The following is a 21225-nucleotide window of genomic DNA, read 5'->3' as shown; positions in this document are numbered from 1 at the left end:
GTTTCCTAATCTACCAAGCAGAAATCAGGAGAAATGTCTCCAAGATGATCAGATGGCATGTGGGAGTCTAGTGGTGGTATGGATATATTATAGGAAAAGGGTTAGGTAAGACCCAACAGATATCTTTCTATAACCAATTTTTGACTCATTTGCCCGTATACAGCAAGATTTTTTTCTTCCATAAAAAGCATATATAAGTATCTCCCATTTTATCACCCTTTGTGATTATGCACACTTTGGTCATAACCTTTAAGAGGGAGAAATAAAGAGTCAATTTATCTTTTACATTTCCTTCACCTCGTATATAGGTAGAAGAACTAAAAATGGTGAGGGAATTAACATAAAATGCCCAAGGTGCATGCTCTGCTCCTGGCAGATTTTTACAGGGAGATCAGGGAGATAATCCCTAGCCCTGAGTACAAACAGAACAGAAATTTGGTGATAGCAAGTATTTAATGTACCCTCTAGAAGTTCTCTGTTCTGGTCAGTTTGGAGAGGAGTAGGAGTTGGCTGTGCTCAGTCCTTATTGTTATAACAAGCACCAACCAGCTGGGCACTAGTACAATTCTAATAAATCTCTCCTATACTAATAGAACATCTGTACATAGGGCTCTTTAATTAGTAATTACAGTGATATTTCCATCGTGCTGGAAGAGGCCATAACTGATAGATGTTTGTGCTTCTACTGTACAGCAACAGTTAATCTTTCCATTTCCCTAATTTGCTAGATTGGTTTCAGCAAACCTTTATAACCTGATAGAGTAATGGTCTTCCAAACTGCAGCAAGTAACAAGGTTCCCAGGCAGCAGTAACATCTGCAAGAAATGTTGAGACTGATATTTCAGTTTGCTCTGTACAACTTGTCCTCAGATCACTAACTTTGGAGATAAATCATCCCTCCAACACAGATCTGAATGAAGAGGATAAACTATGTTATGCTTCTGCGGGGCAAGACGATAATTCAGAATCAGAGAGTGAGTTTCCATAAGATTAGTTGTGGTCACACATTTGCTACAACTGAAATTTGCTGAAAAAGTCATTTGTTGCCAAAATCGTTCCCATTATCGCTCCCCAAACCGTCACAAATCTTGTTTTAGATAAAGTAGTAAAATTACACTGCACCGGACAGCGCATTTACAGTTCTAGATTCCATCTATTGAGTTTATTTATAGGGTTTCCTTAATTTCAGTTCTGCAACTAAGCATTCCCCAGCCATTAATTAATTTACTCTCACAACAGCCCGGCAATGGAGAGAAGTAATATTGCCATTTTACAGATGAGGAATTGAGGCACTTGTCCAAGGTCAAACAAGAAGCCTGAGGGAGGATCAGATATTGAACCCAAGTCTTCTGCATCCCAGGCCAGTACTGTAATATCACAGCCTTTATCTTAGAATGCAGTGTTGTAATGGGTGGCTTTATTGAGCTAGACAGTACAAAAGCTCCTAATTTCAAAATGTATGAACTAAGGAAAAGAGCTAGACTAAATTTTCTCTCAAGAGCTTCCAGAGATATAAACTTATAGCTTGAGATAGATAAATGTAGTATATTAATCCTCCTGCCTTAACTGAGATATCTGTATCATAAAGGCGTCAGGTGGGAAAATGCATTAGACATCATGGGGCATAAAAGAGAAGTACACAGTTTGGAATATTAAGGAAAACATTTGAGTTACATAAGACACTGAATATAGCTCTGGGTGGAATACAATATCAAGGCAGAAGTTACATTGATGACAGTCACTGAGAGTTAAATCCTGTACCGGGGTACAATGGACTACTTACCAGGGGCTTTCCATTTGTTCACCATTTCCTATGTTTATTGGAGCAGTGGCTACTCACCATTCTGTGCAACTTTGCTCTGCACTTGGTTATGCCAGTTTCTTACACTGAGGCCAAGACTTTTGATAACGGATGCCTAAAATTAGACTCCTAAGTAGGGTCCTGATTTTCAGCAGTGCTAAAAGCCCCCAGCAGCTCCCAGTGTAGCTGATGGGAACTGCTGATTGTTTGGTACTTTTGAAATTCAGACCATGTCATTAGGGCCTATTTAGACGGACTTTGGAACCTAAACGTAGGCACCCATATTTGAAATTCTCAGTCCCAGGGCAGAGGGAGAAGAGGGTTGTGAGTGAAGGTGCGTATATGTGTGTTTGTCATAAAGCTCATGGAGTGAAATGATCCATGCTCTTGTACTCTGCCCATAGCATCTGAGTGCCCACGTGCCATATTTCAGCTGTTGAATACACAAACCGTCACATTGCATCCTAGTCAGGAACACCCTTATTAAGTGACCTGGGTCAGATGTGAAAGCATCTGAGGCTCACCCTGCTAGAAAGAGCTGATTGTGACGCAATAACAAGTTTGCAGGCAGTGGGGTACTCAAAGGCAGAGTCTGAGATAGGGGCAGTGTCCAACCAAAGCAGTAGGCAGAGGTACTACAGGGCATCACCTCTCTGATGCCTTTGCAGACGGTATCTAAGTCAAATGTACCTCTTGGGACTTTATAATCAAAGCAATACTCTACTAGTGGTCAGTTTCCTTAGTTTCCTATGGTTGCAAACCTGGGAGAGGTTCTCAGCTTCCAAAGGTTTGGGTTTTAACTGTTGTATTGGGCAGTTTTCCATTACGTCATAGAGCAATAATTATTTTCTGAATAGAAAAAGAAGAAAGCATCCTAAATTAACAGCTCATACCAGAGGATTGATACGAATGTCTAGCACCTGTGCCACATACTTACTACTAGCCATAGGACTAATGATACTGGTTCTGCAGCAAGTTATTGGTGCAAATGGTCCCAAACTCAAGGAGCAGGTGCACTGGCTCTGACCTGTAAAGCTCCTCCACAGTGCTCTGTAGCCTCTCCCACAGCCAGATACTCAAGAACCTGATCCAAATCCCACTGAAGTCAAAGGAAAGCTTTCCATTGACTTCAGTGGGCTTTGCATCAAGTCCTAATGGGTAGTTTCACAAGGGGATTTAGGCATTGCCATGCTTAAGTCCTAGGTGCACTGCTACCTAGTGGATTTCACAATCCCAAGTTGGGCCACCAGGTTCCCCATGCATTCTGTGGGGAGAGTGGGGCATCTAAAAAAGAAATGTACGGAAGCTGATTTGGATCAGGGTCCGGAACCCAGATCTCTGACCTCCCAGCTTCTTGGGCTTTCTAGGGTGGAGCTCTCTCTTTCTCCTCTTGGAGTTGTTCAATTTGCTATGAATATTCACTGGGTCAGAGAGCAAGATTAAGACTGAATCTCTAATCTGGTAGTTAGGGCACTGAGCTAGGATGTGGAAGAGTGGGGTTTGAGTCCCTGCTCCCATAAATATTTAATTATTTAGACAACATGGAAGTGCTCCAGTGGAAGAGACTTGCTTTCCCTGGAGAATACCCTGTAACTTGGCAGTTAGAGCATTCATTTGGGCTGTGGAAGATTGGAATTCAAGCGTCTGTTCCAAATCAAGGATTCACCTCAGTGGCCCAGCTGAATGTCCTCAGCATTACTGTCGGATACACCCTAGCCCCAAAAATTCCCAGCTGGCCTCTGCCCAGGTTAGATGTGCTGTCCTCCTTCCCTGCCCAGTCCTGCCTAATCCTGGTGGCACTTACATTTCTGCCGTGAGGCATGCACCAAATCCTGAGGCTGCTGAGTTGCTTGGCACCCCAGTTCATGCCTCAGCCCTGGAAAGATTTGCAAACTAGGCATTTCCTCATCTATCTTGCTTGCGGGGCTTGAGCCAGTAGGCAGACTCTGGGCATCATTAATCCACACAAAAGATAACTGGGGATGAGACGTTTTGCGGCTGGCTGGCATGTTTCCTCCCCCCTCCCATTATACCCAAGAGTCAGGGCACATACCTGTGATGTGGGAAATCAAGTTAAAATCCCTAAACTGCCTCCGGTGGAACACGGACTTAACCCTTCACCTCCCACATTCTAGGCAGATGCCCTAACTACCAGGCTATGGTATAGTCAGGGGTGGGAGTAGGGGCTCGCAGCCTCTCCTGTTGAAGCTGTTTCATTCTCTCCATTAATACAGGGATATGACTCTGACTCGCCCACATCCCTGGTGAGTTCCCGAACCACAGAGCTATTGGCTATAATGGGACGCCACGCTTTCTCTTGAGAAGAAAGGGCTGATTTGGCTTAGGTGCCTAACTCCAGGAGAGGGTTCATATCTGTGAATCCTGATCAGAGACAGGCACCTCCTTCCGGCCTGTTGGTTAGTTCCCTAAATCCCTTGGTGGATCTGAGCCCTGTGACCCACACCTCCCTTAGTTTTTCATTCCTGGCAAGCTTAGTGGATCCCTGCTCAGCTTTTTGACACTTATGAATCCCTTTCCTAGGCATCTAACTCTCCCCACACAATGCATGGGGAGCCTAGATGTCTAACTCAGAGCTGTGAATTCCACTGGGCATCAGGGCACCTAGGAGTTAGGCATTGCAACACCTTTTGTGACTCTAGTCTAAATGCATATCTGGCTATGGAGTTAAGGTCAGACTTTACCAGAGGAACAAGATTTTCCCAACACATAAGATTAAGCTCTGACATTTAGTCAGAGCACAAATACTGGCCCTAAGAGCTAACTCCATATTTATTTATCTAATAACAAGTGAAATAACTGATAAAGCAATAGGCCACTGAGTGAGATTTACAATAATGCAGCCTGAAATCCCAGAAGCTAAAACCTCACTTCTCCCCCATTAACTGGTCACATTTTGTCATTCCCATGGAGGTTTTTAATTCAACAATACAGACTTGCCTACTAATGTATCGAACATTTTTTAAACACCAAAGAAACTCAGTAGCACCTTTTAAAATTAGTTTATTTTAATGTCGCTTTACTTTCCAAGCAGCTTATATCCAGTGTAGTCCATGATTGTTTTTCAATTTAGAAGCATCTGGAAAAGTAAAGCTAGTTTTATTACATTGTTGAGATATCATTTTTATATGTAACATAATTGATCTTGGACACACGTGCAGAGATCAGAGAAGGCTTCATTGCTTAAGAAGTACAATTTGCAACATCTTACAAGGAGAGACGTTGTTATGTTCTCTAAAGCAATTTTTTATCTAGAAGATAATGTGCTATCTGTTTCTTTTATCGTTTGTGAAAGTCATATGGAAGAAGATTCACATGTAAAGTAGGCCTTAATCAGTATGCAGTGGAGCAAACAGGTCTCCCACCTCCACAGAAAGGAAAGCTGTGAATAAGGGGAAGTTTATATGGGCAGGAAGAGAAGAGAGAGGGGCAAAGGAAGGATGAAAATAAGGGATAAGAGGAGGCCTCAGGGAGAGGAAAGGGACATGACAGGGAAAAAGGCAGAAGGTAAGGACAAAAAAAAAAAAAAAAAGAGAGAGAGAGAAACTGTGGTGTATCAAGAAATAGAAGGGATGGAGAATGGTATGAGGGGAATAGGGGCAGCAGGAAGTGAATATAATAGAGAGAGCACCCAGAAGGTGCTGAAAGGAGAATCCAGCATCCAGAAGTGAGAAGGGAGGGTAGGAGTATGAGTATCACCTCTTCAAAATTACAACAATAAGTAGGATAAGGAGGTGTTCATTTGACAATAACATGCTTTCAAACTATGTATGTTTTTAACATTGGCCCATGGGAAGGTCCCTGGCACACCCAGACTTGTGACTTACAAAAGCAAATTGAGCCTTTTGCCATGAGATCTCTTTCCTGCCTCCAGGATTCATTGCCTCCATTGATTTCTAAAACTGCAGTAATGGCTAGCTAGTGCTACCTGCCGGGGCTATGCAGCTGGACCCTCATGAGGGCCTATTCACCTTTCATTCTTTCCCCTCATGTGAGACCACTGTACATTTTTTATAAGAGTTGTGTGCAATACTTATGCCTTTCCACATCTACTATTCCACCACTGCTGATGAAACCGCAGGCTTCTCAAGTTTTCTCTCATTATTGCTTTGATGTCACCTTGAGTCTATAGTCTGAAAAATAATGTTACCTCTCTTGACCTGAGCAAATAACCAATATTTGTGGTCCTGCAGATTGTTTCTGTTAGAAGGAGAAGTGGATGGTGAAGTCAGGTATTTCTTTGATGCAACCTTGTTTATTTACAAAGAATGTACAGAGTCCTGTTTCCTTGAGCACAGCAAGAATCAAACATCAGGAGACAGTTTCTTTGCTCATAATCCCAAGCCTCTTTCAGACCAGCACTCCACACCAAAAGGTCTCCCTCTCTAGGCTTTTTTCTCAGGCCCACACTCCCAATGGTTGTCCTGCTGTCTCCTTGGCTTTTTGCTGCTTCTCTGTTAGCTTCTCTGGTGCTTCTTCTCTCTCTCTCTCTCTCACACACCCACACACAGCTCCACCAAAAACAATACCCAGACCCCCGCCTTTGCATTCAGCCCACAGTGAAACCCCTCTCGCCATATAGTTCTGATGTGGCCTGTATTTTGGGTGGTAGCTCTTATTGTTTTAGTTATCTCATTCCATAAATAAGCATAATAGTTTCTTACGTTTAGCATGGAGGAAGGCTGGCTGTGACATCCACCAGCTTTAAGGAGATTTCACTAAATTCCCAGGATAGCAATAACATTCGTAGGAGTGTTAAGTGTGCTGCTACTGTGTGCAGCAACATATCTGAATTCAGTAACAGAAACCACAGAGGACAGATAATATCACATCCACAAATTCTGAAAATGTCCATTTTTTTGTGGTCTGTTTGAATCTGCTCTGGGGGAGAGGGGAATCCTGCCTGGGAAACAGCTTGAAGAGAGCTGGGGAAATGGTCAGTAAAAATGGAGGAAGAAGAGGTCTATGTTAAAAAACATGTACACCTTTGAAGAGCAAGTCCATAACACCATTCTGGGTTTCTATGACACCACACAGGCTACCTGAACTCTTGTTTCACCATTTGTATCAGGTCAGAAAGAAACTCTTGAATGGCATTATTAGCTCAGTAATGCTCATACATTCAATTTATTTTGCACATGGGTCAATCATTTCCACCAACAAACTTCTCACAAATTTGGGCCCCACCCCATAGTTGATAGCATACAGGTGCAGTGCTGTGCCTTCATAAAACCCAAAGGACTTCAATGGGCATCTATGCAGGCACAGCTCTCTGTGCATATGCCGACAATTGCAGGATTGGAGTCTTATGTCCCAAGCCAGCAAACACTTGTGCTTGTGCTTAACTTTCCTCATGTGACTAATCCCAAAAGAATCAGTTGAATTGCTCATGTGGGTAAAGGTAACCACATGCAAAATAAATAAATAAATAAATAATATATCTAGCTCTTATTCAAGTGTTTGCAGGCCTGGTGCCTCATTTATGGCTATTGTCCAAGAATAAACCCTTCTTAGGAGCACTAAAGGGCTCAAATCCCTCCACTCTGAAGAAGAAACGAAAACATATCCATTCATCACAGTAGCGAGAGAGATTGCCCATTCCAAACTCAGTCTAGGTTGGAAACTGGTCATGTAATTTTTCTGTTATGTTGAAGTATGAATGAAGACACTGAACAGATTTTTCCCCATCTATTGTTCCTTCCTTAAAAAAATGTAATGCAAGGAAAATGAATTACATATATTACAAACTATCAAATGACAATTGCTGCTATAAAATATAACAGTAGTCAAATCTGCCCAAATGGGGGATATAAAAGACTTAACAGACAGAGATTGTCTATAAGAGCCTCTCTGATTGATTGGTGACAATGGGCAGATACTTTTCTCTATGAACCTCATACTTTCACCAGAGGAAAAACAGATCTGAGCAGAAAAGAAAAGCTTGCAAGATTGGAATTGTTCCCAGTTATGTATTAAACTGTTGTTTTTAAATTATAATATTGTTTATACATTATTCTGAGGGATGTTTTTAATTGGACCTTCCATCTTCTGTAGGGAAGACACTAGCGAATAGGAAAGCCCTGATCCTGCAGTAGGGTATAAGACCTGTGCAGTGGCACGCCCTGCGGGCACAAGTATCTGCATGTGTGGATTCAAGCACAGGACTTGGTAGACATTTATGCAGAGGATTAACTTCTAATCACCTACTTAAAGTTAAGCATGTGCCTAAATGTTTGCAAGATCATTCACTGAGTAGCCAGGCAGATGTATATAAACATTCTTTGTTTAAAAATTAAAAACTGACAGGAAACAAATAAAGAAAGGATTATCAATATCCCGAGGAATTACCAAATGGATAATCAGGATAACTAGCAGCCTGATGCTTACTACTAGATTCTGGCTTGGTCTACACTTACCTCCGCGATTCGGCAGCAGTCGGCGGGAGTTACGCAAAGTACGCAAAGAACTTGCATAACTCCGTTGACTGCTGTGCTTCTCTTCTGCACGCTGGCTTCACTGCACTGATGGGAATCGCGTTCCTGTCGACGCAGCGCTACACCACTTGCAGGGGTGGATTAATAACGTCGACTTCTGGATCGACTGTGTGGGTCTTCACTGGCCGCTCAGTCGATCCAGATAAGTCGATCTGATGGTGGCGACTTTGCCGCCGTCAGTGTAGACATAGCCTCAGACTTCTCACCACTCATGTAGCTCCAGCACTGCCTAAGCTAGAAGAGACATCCTTGTTTTTCAAATCAGCCTTCTTTATAGACAACCCGTTGTCCGCCACCCACCCAAGAGTAGTAAAGTCTTCCTCTTCATTCATTAGAAGCAAGCAAGCAAACACGTAGGTTACATGTGACGCAAGTACTAGAGCTGTTGACATTTTTCATGCAAAACTATTTTTGGCAAAATGGAAGAATGGCTTTTTCATCAAAATAGACACTTCCCTGGGAAACATCTGTAGTTGATTACATTTTGGTTTTTTTACAAAAATCGGAATTTTTTTAAAGACAATTTCAACAAAAATGAAATCTTATTGTCATCAATTTTTTGGGGGAGGGTGGGTGGCCCAATCCTAACAACTATGCAGGTAACTCCCCGCCATATTTTAATACACATTTCTTAAAACTACATTCATCAGTTTTCTCAGTCACATACTTGTCATATTTTGCCTGCAACAAAATGTCTGACCCCACCCCACCCCATCTATCAAACTACATTTTGCAGGGCTCCATGGTCTAGAGGCACAAAGGAACCCTCAGCATCACTATTCCTAAGTTTTAGGCGCTTAGAAAATCAGTGGAATTCACAAAGCCCAAGATAGGTGCATACGCTCCCTATGCAATGAAAGGGGAGAGAGAGGGGCCTAAGAATGGACTTCACAAAAGCCAGCACACATGCTGGCTCGTCACCTTAAGTATCCCATAGGTGATGCAAAGGTGCAAGCAGGGTGCCCTAAGCTCAGCACCTAAGTCCAGACTGGAAGAAGGCACATCCCTCTCCTTGGGATTCTTAGGCTGCAAACACTCTCCTGGCTTGTGCCTGTTGTTGTTGGCCCTTCCCACATAACTTAGCTTTGTGGATAGGGTACTGTGATATAGCAAGGGGAGAAAGCTGTAGGAAAGTGATTTACGGCAGATACGTAAAACTCAGAATGCTCAGAGCTTTGTTCCCTGCAGATTAGCTGAGTCTCGTTAAGGGGCAATTAGGAGCAGCTGAGCCAATTAGGGACCAGCCAGGTGCTCCATAAAAGCCCTCCATGCCCCCCCCCCTCCCCCCCCCCAACAGAGAGTGCATGAGCTGGGAGGAGTAGGAGTAGGAGTGCCCTGCCCTGCGTAGGAGTGCTGAGTTGCAAGGAGGAACAGACCAAAGTGCAGAGATTCTGTGGAGGAACAGGCTGGAGAAAGGTACCAGGCTCAAGAAGCCAGAAGGAGGGGGAAAATTAGCCCAGGGGAAGAGAAGTGCAGTTGGGAACATGGTGCCAGCAGCACCTAGCTGCTTCCCATAGGGCCCCTGGGCTGGGACCTGGAGGAGCGGGTGGGCCCGGGTCCCTACCCCATCCTCGGGAATGATGGGGTGACTAGAGACGCCCTGACCCACTACAAGCAACCAAAGCGTGAGACCCGCTAAGGGGAAGTCGGCTGCCTGCCACAGGTACTCACTTGGAACGTGAGAGATCCCCAGTTCAATGCCCCCCTCTACCTGAAGGGGAGAAGTGATTTGAACAGGAATCTAATACCTCTCACCTGAGTGTCCTAATCATTGGGATATAGGATGAGGCGAGGGGCTCCCTCCTATTGAAACCATTCCACTGTGGCTAAATAATGAGAGTTCTGAAGCTAGCCAATGGGGTAACTGACCAGAGGGGTAACAATAACGTGTCAATTAAAAAAACCTGTTAAGCAAACAACTTCAAAGTTTAAACCAGAGATTTCCCCAAACCATTAGTTAGACAGATATGTTTTTGCACAGTCTGCATGTCTTGAGGGCCCTGACAAATGCATCCTAAAGGACAGATATAGATAAGCTTCCTGATTTTCCATAACCCATATGGCAACAATTTGAACAGAGATCTTATCAGGAAGGACAGAGAGTCAGGCTCCCCCCTCCCATCCTGGCTTCTTGCTTAGCTTTGCTAAGGGCATTGCAGAGGCTGTTAAGACCTACTGGTTTAGCTGCTTTTGGCAATAAGCATGATAATTGATATTCCAATTATTGGTAATGGTCCAAGATCTCCCTGCACAGCACTAGCAATGTGGCTGCCTCCTCCATTCCCTTTATTTTTGAGCCTTCACAGCTTTTGGTAACCATCCCTTGTGTACCCATGAGTCCAAATAAACATACTCCGTTTAAAAGTAGAAGTGTTGGTTTCATCTGTCAGTCCCACAAACTCACAACCTGGATGAATAGGCAAGCTGGGTTTTTTCCTTCTGCCTTGCCTTTTCATAACTAGTAATAAGGTCCTGCAGGCCAAATGAGCCCTTTAGACAGCTGTGCAACACCCATTGCTGTTCGTGGCTTTGCACAAGTGTAGCTAATGGAAATGGGTAAGGTATTCTGCTGATGATGTGCAGGAAGGAATCAGATCCATCTGTCACTCTTTGCTGTGTTGGCTTCACCAGGCTTTACAGGAGAAAAAAGCATTTTCAAACTTCTGTTTGTAACTATTGTGAACAGATTCTGAGGACACACGGAGAGTATCTCTGTTAACTGAGAAGATGGCACTTTTGCGCAGTCACTCTTTAGACTATAACTGCATTTTAAGAACTACCCAAATTATAATCTTTACTGCTGAAGCTACATTGGAATCTTTCCTCAGTCTGATCAGCCTTCCTGGAGTGCCAAACAAAAATGCCCCCTGAAGTGCATTACAGACTACTGCTTCTGTATATGGTTTACCTCTATTTCTGTTAGCGGCTGATTGCCACTCTTTAAATTAGCTCCAGCTATGCTGTCCCAGACATAATGATAGGGAGCTGCTGACTGCATCACAGATCAAAATATTTTCTAGATCACACTGGAGAGACAGCTTTGCCATATCTGTCAGAGCAGATAAAATTATTAGTTACTAGTCTTACTCTTCTCTTGGGGCATCCTGTGACAAAACAGACAGTATTGAGGCTTCTCCTGCTAGGAAACAAGGAGATGTGAGTTGTCAATCAAGGAACACACATAAATCCCAGTCCTCCCACTTCCTCCCAGTTACACTTCTCGAGCAAGCAAGTATGTAAGTATTAGAGATGCTATTATCATGGAGCGACTCAAGTGTGAGTGCCAACCCCAGGACAGACTGTTAAGAAGCAGGGCAATGACCTTAAACTGGTTGTATGTTCTATAATTAGATTTCACCAACCCAGTCACAGGTGTGAATTCCTAGAGCACTACAACAGTCTTACCATGGAGTTACAGATAGTCCCCTTGAGCATTCCACACAGGCAAGTTGGACTGTGTTTCAGATGGTCACTTACACCAGAAATCACAACAATATTCAGGTTACTCCCCATTGCAAAGAACCAGTTGCGTACTCAGGTCAATTGTGTATCGGATTTCAAACCATAGACAACGCCTGTAGCTAATCCTGTAATAAACTCAAGATTTTATTACCTGAGAAAAGAAATGTTATTTACAAGGTTAAAGCAGGTAACATACACATGTAAATAAGTATCATTCCTGACTTTCAACAGATGATAGAAACTTCTATGAGAAGCAGACTCTATGTCCTTTGGGGCTAACCTAACCAAATCAGCTGGAGGGAGGGGGGCGGGGGAGTCTTTTGCTTATGCTTAGTGATTCTTGACCTGTTAGAATCCAAGCAGCAAAAAGAACCAAGTTTCTTCTTGTCAGGGATTTTTAGTCCCTTCATCCTAGAGATCAAGCTGATGAGATGAGTTCATTTTCAGGTCTCTCCTTCCTAGAGAGAGTAAGGAATGCAGTGAACAAGGTCTCTGTCCTTCAATACTTCACAATGGCTCATTTGCTTTCAATGGGCCTTCTTTTGTGCAGGAGGAGCACTTTGTTTTAATTAATGCGTCTTTTCCTGTTTGGTGAGTTACGCAATTACAGAGATTTACAATGCAAATGTTTGCTATCGCTCTGTAGCATGGTGTGCAGATAAGTGAGACTAATGAATGAAGCATCCTACAAGCCATTCATAAAATCTAAACATTAACATCTAAACATTTTATCAATTTAAAATCTATTTTAACACAGGTGAACCAGACTGGTTTCCAGCTATGCATTTGTCAGTGTTCAGTGAGGTCTGGGGTCTCGGCATGAGCTGGCATCGGGTCTGTCAGCTCACGGATATCAAGAGGAATCTTCAAGTGGGAAGAAGAGAGGGAGTTAAGATGGGTTTTTAAATATAAATATTACAGTAGCACTTAGAGCCTCTAGTCATGGACCAGGCCCCCAGAGTGCTAGGCACTGCACAAACACAGAGCAAAGAGATGGTTCCCTTCCCCAAAAGCTCACCATCTAAGCAAAGTAGCGGCAAAAGAGAGGACTGTTCCTAAGATAGACATAATTATCTCTTGGAAACCATTTGAACCCTTTAAAGGAAGAAAGATGTTTTCTCTCCTGCAAAAGGTTGGAAAGATAATATGTTGCAGCCATTTAGGGATCAGAAGAAAGTGAACAGGAAGAATACTTAAGTGCCCTTTTTTGCACCATGGATAATGCACATGCACAGGCATTCCAGGAAAGGTTGCTAGAGTGTGGGATCTAATCAAATTTAAATAGAAACAACCCGAAAATCTTGGAGGGAGGAAAAATGGATTTCCCAGCCATCACCTGCAGAAGCACTGCTGCCTGGGATCCCTAGCCAATAATGGTTAAAACCACACACAAAACAACAGCAGCTATATTTTGCTATAGAAGTTCTTTCTCTGAAAGGACTAAACAGAAAAATGAACAATTACATAGGTAAAGCACTTGTGTGTCCTTCATGTTTGAAGTAGCACTCACATTATATTGGTAAAATCACTATAATCGATTCTTGCTTTGTCTCAGCTATAATGGATTCATGAACATGCTGCTTCAAAACCAATCTGATGTTAGAAATTCCAGTTTTGTAAATCTAAAGTTAATAAATTTACCCCAGGTTTGGGTTTTAAAGCATTGCATAAATAACTGCAGATGGACATACATATAGACATGAGACCAACATTGGAAATGTGTTTTGTTTACAGAAGTTACTGATAACGGGAAAAGGTGTTGTACTGCTGTTCCTATTAGTTAGAAAAAATGTGCTGATATAATCATTTTATATAAATGTGTATGACTCAGCAGAACTAGCTACAGAAAGAGCTAAAGTAACAAAAAAAACATGTCGTGTAAAATCCTAAGAGAGTGTAAATCAGTGTAGCTCCATTAGAGTCTGCAAAACAAACAAAAAAAGCTTTTGTCCTTTAGTAGAAATCCAGGGGATGTGAAAGGTAAAACTCATGCAGCTGGTGGAGCTACGCCGATTTACACCAGCTGAGGTCCTGGTTCTCAGTGGTACAGTGTATTACAGTATGTGCCAGCCCTTTTAGGGTTGTGCCTGAGGCAGAATGTGTTACCAGTTAGGACAACATGCTAGAATGGAGCTTTTTGGTAAATGTAAGATGTGTTTAACAGGCCAGAGGCGCTTGCTGTATAATAGAATGAATAAGAATGTTGGGTTCATATGCAATTCATCTGGCTGATGGGGTTTTATTAGTTTGTGTTAGCTACAGAGGAGCTCAGTGACCTGTGCTCCTAATCAGAGGTAATTTCTACTACTGGAGCTTCTTAAAACAAACACAAGAAAAATCAAAGAAGGTCTTGCCATGTGAACACGAATGTAAATAATAATCCTACATCAGATTGGGTGACTCAAAGCTTTCTGTTTCTAGGTGATGACCTGTGGTGAAAAGTACTGTATAAGGTCAAAGCATAAATATTCATTCTCCTTATTTTCTTTAGTACCATTATAGCTATGAAAATATGGCAGGCGCTTAATGTCCACCGAACTCATAAATGCAGTAGTTGTAGTTAAGTTATGGTTAAGGCTGAAAGTAATAGCTTCCTATTATATATCTGATTTTTTACTCCCCTTCCATAGCTTCCTGAAAACCAATCCCCCTAACAGTTTACATGCTGCGTCTTAATCTCAGTGTAGATGTTGCCTGGGACGTTTGGTTAAAATCAGATAATGTGTGGTATAACGGTGGCATGGAATGCACTGGAGTAAGGTTTTTCCCCAAAAGCATTTTCCTTTGTAACTATCTGGTCTCTGCTAATTGTTCCTAGTGCAAAGATGTACTCTCATAGGATATTATTCCCCCTCAGGCAGGCCTTGCTTGGCAAAGACTAACAGCTGCAGCCCTACATTAGCCACTGTGCAATTGGGGCAGAGAAAGCAGGAGCACTTTATCTATATTAATTTTAAGCACTGAGTATTTCCTAGAAAAAATGTTTTAAGTGCTTGAAAATGTTTCTGTTGGTTGACTTCCTTCCCCCCTTTCATTCCTTCCCAGTGTGTGCTGTCCCCATATCCCACCCAAGTATAACTTCACCCGCACCTCCTGTGGACCTGCTAAAGTCTGTAAAAGGTATCCCCATCTTGTTAGACCTCAGAAAGGCTTGGAGAAGGGTGTCCTTCCTGTGGATATCTATTCCTCAACCTGTGTAAACTTCTGAGGCTGAGTCAAAAACTAGTGAATCTCACCCACCCATCTGCAAATAATTCATTAAAAATACTATTAAGGCAGAAAGCGGATTTCAATGGATTCCTGATAACCCTGAAAAAAATTACACTTTCTTTACAAACATTCTCCAAGTTTAAAAACCTCAAAGTTAGGAAGTGTAGAAGAAACTTGACCCACCTAATTCTTTATTCCCATTTAATCCTTCACTGTCAGCCCACTTGATTTACATTACACAGTCCATTTTGCACCCTACAATTAAAAAACAATGCAAGTAATGGTCAAAGTAACAAATTACTTCTTTGGGCCATGCATCATTTGGCAATGTTAAAAAAACACACATAGTGTACTCTCTGTCAGAACATTCCTGCATCACTTAATGTTCCGATAACTCCCATTTATTAAACTGTTTACTAGGCCGGGACAATAATGACCACATAAAAAAGTACGTAATTCCACTACACAGGGATGCCTCAGTATCCTTGAAATTGAGGTCTTCAATCCATGAAGACAGAGGTTCCACTTAGTATCCTTGGGCTGTAGGCAAATGAAAGGCTTTTTACCCTACTGTTGTCTAAAAACACCAACTCTTCCTACAAAGGAAAAACAAGTCAAGAATTCTGAGTTGAAAATCAGAGTTTTTCTCACTAACATTTCCCCACTAATCTTATCAAGTTGTCTAGAATGGCTCAAGACTGAGTTTGCCAACTTCAGGGCAGGCTGTTACAAATTAGGGCACAAACCCCAAGCTGGTTGTGAGTTTTATACTTCGATTTCTCCAGCCACGTACAAGTGTGAGCTCCTTAGGCACTACCTACAACAGCTTAAAATGGAGTCACGGACAGGCCCTTTGAGTATTCCAATCTATCTTGCCACCAAGGCAAGCTTGCCTTTGTGACAGATGGTCCCCAAAAATCACAACAATATTCAGGTTACTCCAAAGGACGAGTCAGTTGCACCCTAGATCTCTCAACAAAGATAATGTTAGCAGTTAATCCTATAATAAACTAGCTAAAGATTTATTAACTCACAAAAGAAATAAGAGTTATTTACAAGGCTAAAGCAGGTAAGAATACACACACAAATGAGTCAGTCTTAGGTTTCAAAGATGATAGACACTGCTGTAATATGCAAGCTAATATATCCTTTAGGGCTAACCTAAGCTAAACAGCTGTGGATCTCTTGCTTATGATTAGAAGTTTAGCCCTCTCACAGAACTCCAAGAAGCATAGGGATAATTTCTTCTTTACAAGGATTTTTATTCCCTTCCCTAGAGTTCAAGCTTTGTTGCAATGAATGTTTGTGCATGTCTTCTTCATGGATACAGGGGGAGCAATCAGCCAAGTCTTTTGTACACTGATGTTCCACAGTGGTTTGTCTGGTGTCTATAGGCCTTCTTTTGCTGGAGAAGAGATGACACCTCTTGTGGTAAACTAGTATTTCACACTTGATGTAATTCTTTTTCCCTGACTGGGGGGGTTTAGAGTTTTAGAGCAAACACTTTAATGTTACTTTATAACATGGGATACAGATGTTATAAGTAAGATTAATATGTGCAGCAGCTCATAAGCATTTCATAAAGTCTAAATACTAAAAACACTTTGATAAGTCTGATATCTACTTTAACAACACTAACACACAGGAGAGCCAGATTGACAAATGCATTGCTGGAAACCAATGTTCAGAGAGGCCTAGGGATCTGGGCATGAGATGGCACCAATCTGCCAGCATCACAGATATGTGATTGCTGTAATGGGATAATTTGGTGCAAAAATATGGGGGGTGAAGTCTTGAGCTGTATGAGTGGGTAGGTATCCCACATTGCCCAACACCATTTAAAAATCATTTACATTTACCGGACATATTTTTATAAAGAGATTTTTGTAGCAGTAGCAACTTATTTTAGAGGGACAAACATGTAATTAGATGAGAATATGGTAATACAGTACTGGACAACATTTTTCAGACAAATAATTTATTTGCTAAAGAATGCAGTTTTGGATTGGCTGAAACAATTCACTGATTTGACTCAAATCTGCTGAATAATTGTGGAAAAGATATTTTCAGGCTAGATTCACTAAGGGACAACACGATTCACAAAACAGGAGGAGGAGATGGTGTTGGTGATTTGCCAAAAATTAAAAAAAAAATTGTATTCAGGTTGAATTGTTTTTTGATTTTTCAGAATTGCCAGTGAACCAAAAACCAGCCAATCTTCCAGCTCCAATCACTACTCAGTCATAGGGTAATTATATAAACTACAACCTTTCACAGTCTAAAAGTGGGAATGTATGTGGTAATTAGTTAGTCTTTGAATGATCAGATAATTTAGAATATTACCACAGAACAATTTCCAAGAACATCAAATTACCCTGCTATCCCTGCTAGTATCTTGCATGCAGAACTCCTGTGGAAGTTACCGAGAACTTGGAATATAGTTTGATTTCTGGAATTGGGATCATATGATTATGCATTGGTTACATGGCTATATGCACACTTTCAGAATAAAAACATAATTAGAACTTTATTTTAAACAAAAGTGATTTAATTACTGATTCATAATATTTCCATCAATGATTTGAAGAAAGGGTAGGATAATTTAAGATTTGGACTTGTTTGACTAATAGCAAAAAAAGTGGAAATGTAATAACATTAAAAATATTGTTTTTCATTGGAATTGTAAAGTTTTGAAATATTTCAGCTAGCTCCATTGATGTTAAATAAGCTTCCAGAGAAGGAGATTTCTAAATACAAAACATTCATGAGCCCTGTGCAACAGCATACATTTTATCTCCATAGACTACAAAATCTCCATATTTGAAATCTATCTGCAGCTTTCTGTAGAAAATACCCTATTGTGGTCTCTTGTTTATGGAAGTGATGACATGGGCACAAAGGCTGTGTGGCAGCTACAAAAAAAGTCTTGAGATCTTTAAATAGCAACATCCTTTAAAATACTAAATAGAAAAATAAGTGATCAGAATCTTATGCCCCTCAGTTTTCCTGTGACAAAGTGTGAAGATTCTTACCGAAAAGAATAGGTTGTTAAATAAAGTTTTAAATTTGCCATCTGATTACCTATCAAGACATAAGGGGTATGTCAACAGTATAGTGTAAGCCCAAGGTTAATCAAACTTGAGTTAGCAGACTCTGGGTTTAACCTAGATCTTGAGCATCTACACTCATTTGTAAACCAAGATTAGGAATTGGTAAACTCTGGGTCCCAGCCTGGCGCTCCTTTGTCCACACTGCATTATGCAGGCCCAAATCCAAACACTCATATCCCAGACTTCCTAGGGTCCTCCCAAAATGTGGCTGCTCTAGCCCTTTGTTCATGGTGCAGTGTTGGAAAACTTGACTGTCCACCAATCCTTACCATCCAGAGGACAAATAGTTGGCCCGTAGGATTGTGGGATACTTATATGCAGACTTCCAGAGCACAAGTCCAGTGGGGCTGCATCTACACTGCACAGGACTATAGCTTCCCATGACGCAGGCACGGGCCTTCCACCACTATGGAGTCCTTGGACTCTAGGTCCAAACCCTTGGTTAGTGTGATTTGTGTGTAGAAAGAAAGGGGGATAGGCTTGAGCCTTAGTTCTTACACTGATATGGATGAGAGCAGAATTCCTCTCTGCAGAGATAGTTGAATGGAATGGGAATTGCAATGGGAATATAGATATTTTTTTTTTTGTTCATCCCTGACATAACCTTAATTTTGCAGATATTTTGATCAGCTTTATAAACTCTTTTTAAATAACATCAAGATGTTTGAAAATTAAAAATACACATGGCAAGCAATTAAATAACCCTAAATATCACAGTATGGCACGACTCTGTCGGCATTACACTGCTGTAATTTGGATACATTTGTATTGTCTTTTAGCAGAAGAAACTACCATGTCAAAAAACTTCATCTGAGAAGGCTGATATATCTCCTGACAACCTTTAATCACACTTCTGCATATGATATACACATGGTTCTGCCAATAATTTCCCAAGGTTTTTGACAGCTCTTTAGAACTATTTCTGTCTGATTCCTCTGACAAAATTGTTCTGGGAAGTAGGGGATCCATTTGTAATCTTACTGTCAGTGTTTAGTGTGGTATAGAAATTCCAGTTGCTTGCTCAAACAACATGACTGTGAGATCTGGTCATTTTTTTTAGTATAAGAAAGAAGGCTTTATCGTAGCTCCAGACAAGGCTAAATCAATCCCTTAAGATGTGCATTTGTAAATGCTCAATTATGCAGCCAGAATGGAATAGGTTTATTGAAATAATTGCTAATGCAACTATTTTCTTCTTTCCATCAAACTTAGTTTAGTTTTGAAAATTAGTGTAAGGAGAGTTTTTACATGCATTGTGTGTAGAAACAGTTGAGACCTGCTGCCTTTTTCATAGAATCATAGAAGAATAGGGTCGGAAGGGACCTCAGGATGTCATATAGTCCAAACCCCAGCTCAAAGCAGGACCAACTCTAACTAAATCACCCCAGCCAGGACTTTGTCAAGCCAGGCCTTTAAAATCTCTAAGGATGGAGATTTTACCACCTCCCTCGGTGACCCATTCCAGTGCTTCAACACCCTCCTAGTGAAAAAGTTTTTCCTAATATCCAACCTAGACTTCCCCCACTGCAACTTGAGAACATTGCTCCTTGTTCTGTCATCTGCCACCACTGAGAACGGCCTAACTCCATCTTCTCTGGAACCCCCTTTCAGGTAGTTAAAGGCTACTATCAAATCCCCCCCGACACTCTTCTCTTTTGCAGATTAAAAAAGCCTAATTCTCTCAGTCTCTGCTCATAAGTCATGTGCTCCAGCCCCCTAATCATTTTTGTTGCACTCCACTGGACTCTCTCCAATTTGTCCACATCTTTCTGTAGTGGGGGTCCCAAAACTGGACACAATACTCCAAATGTGGCCAGTGCCAAATCAAGGGGAATAATCACTTCCCTCGATCTGCTGGCAATGCTCCTACTAATGTGCCTACTAATGTCTTTTGGAACACAAGACTTTTTTTAAAGTGCAATAGTCCTAGAACCTTCAATTTCAGAAGTCATTGGGTATCCCTGAGTTAAACTCCTACTATGAAACAAATCTAAAAATCCACACCTGTGGGTATCTTCTGTGATCATTTCAAACCATGATGCATTTAGCTTCTACAGGAGCTATGCTTTTTAACAGAAGGGCCAATTACATTTCTGTTAATATTTTTAGAAACAATATGTGTCACTTATATCTTCTGCCACTACCAAGGAAAATAATCTAATTCCAGGGAGCTTCCTATCTTCTCCTATCCTAGGAGATGTAATAGTTTAGCACAGCTCTCTTTTTATTTGGAATTACAGGATTTTTATGGGGAAATCTGAGGTTGGACCCTGATTTTCACTGACATGACATCCGCAGGCTTCTTCTCAATTCTCTTCTATCTATAAACCATCTTAGCATTTCTGAGACATAGAAGGCCAAATTCTCCACTGGTTTAAATGGGTCATTCATGCCAGCAGATTATTTGGCTCTGCTTATTCAGTAAATTAATTACTTATAGCATATTTATATAAAATACAGTTTAACTATAAAGTGGATTCAAAACATGCATGATCATTTAGTTCCCAACCCTTCAAAGACGTACATGCCTAGCTTGATGCACTTTGGCTAGTTCCATTAGCTTCAATGGATCTACTCAGTGTGTAATGTTGAGTTTGTACATATGTCTTTGCAGTATCAGGGTATTGTTGCCCAGCTGTCATTGCTAAATAAAACTGCCTATGCTTCCTTGCCATTGCCAATCCTTACCTACATTATGACACTTGTAGATTTCTACAGTTCTACCTATTATTGCATTTTGAAGCCAGTCACCTTGCTAGGAGCAGGTAGACTCCTATTTTGTTATCAGTTGGGTATAATTAGAGTTACATTAATCAGCTGTGTTTGTTCAACTGAGTTCAGATTTCCTTTTGATTTCTGTAGGTAGGATTTGAATCTTATCACCATAAGCCAATTCTTTAGGCAGAATTTGAATTTATGACCTTAAATAACCCAGACTGTCATATAGCACACGTCTTTAAAAATACAGAATCACTTTATGAATTATAGACCGAGATTAACATCTTTGGGTTTCCATTTCTGCTTATTGTATCTTCCTAGAAACTTCTGTTTTCACAAGTTTATTTTAATAGTGATTGACTGAACAGGAATTGGTTGTTTCATAATCAATGAGATAAGCACACGTTTTTAA

General features: G+C 41.2%; 1 protein-coding gene across 2 annotated transcripts in view; it reads left to right on the top strand.

Moving 5' to 3' along the window:
- GABRG3 (gamma-aminobutyric acid type A receptor subunit gamma3) overlaps nt 1-21225 on the top strand; it is a 442295-nt gene that overhangs the window by 6440 nt on the left and 414630 nt on the right. The gene's annotated exons all lie outside the window — the stretch shown is intronic.

This window comes from Emydura macquarii, unplaced genomic scaffold (genome assembly GCF_026122565.2).
Source record: "Emydura macquarii macquarii isolate MOO-44397 ecotype Brisbane River unplaced genomic scaffold, CSIRO-AGI_Emac_v2 contig_2207, whole genome shotgun sequence".
Classification (NCBI taxonomy): Eukaryota; Metazoa; Chordata; order Testudines; family Chelidae; genus Emydura; species Emydura macquarii.
This window is presented reverse-complemented; position numbering and strand designations above follow the sequence as displayed.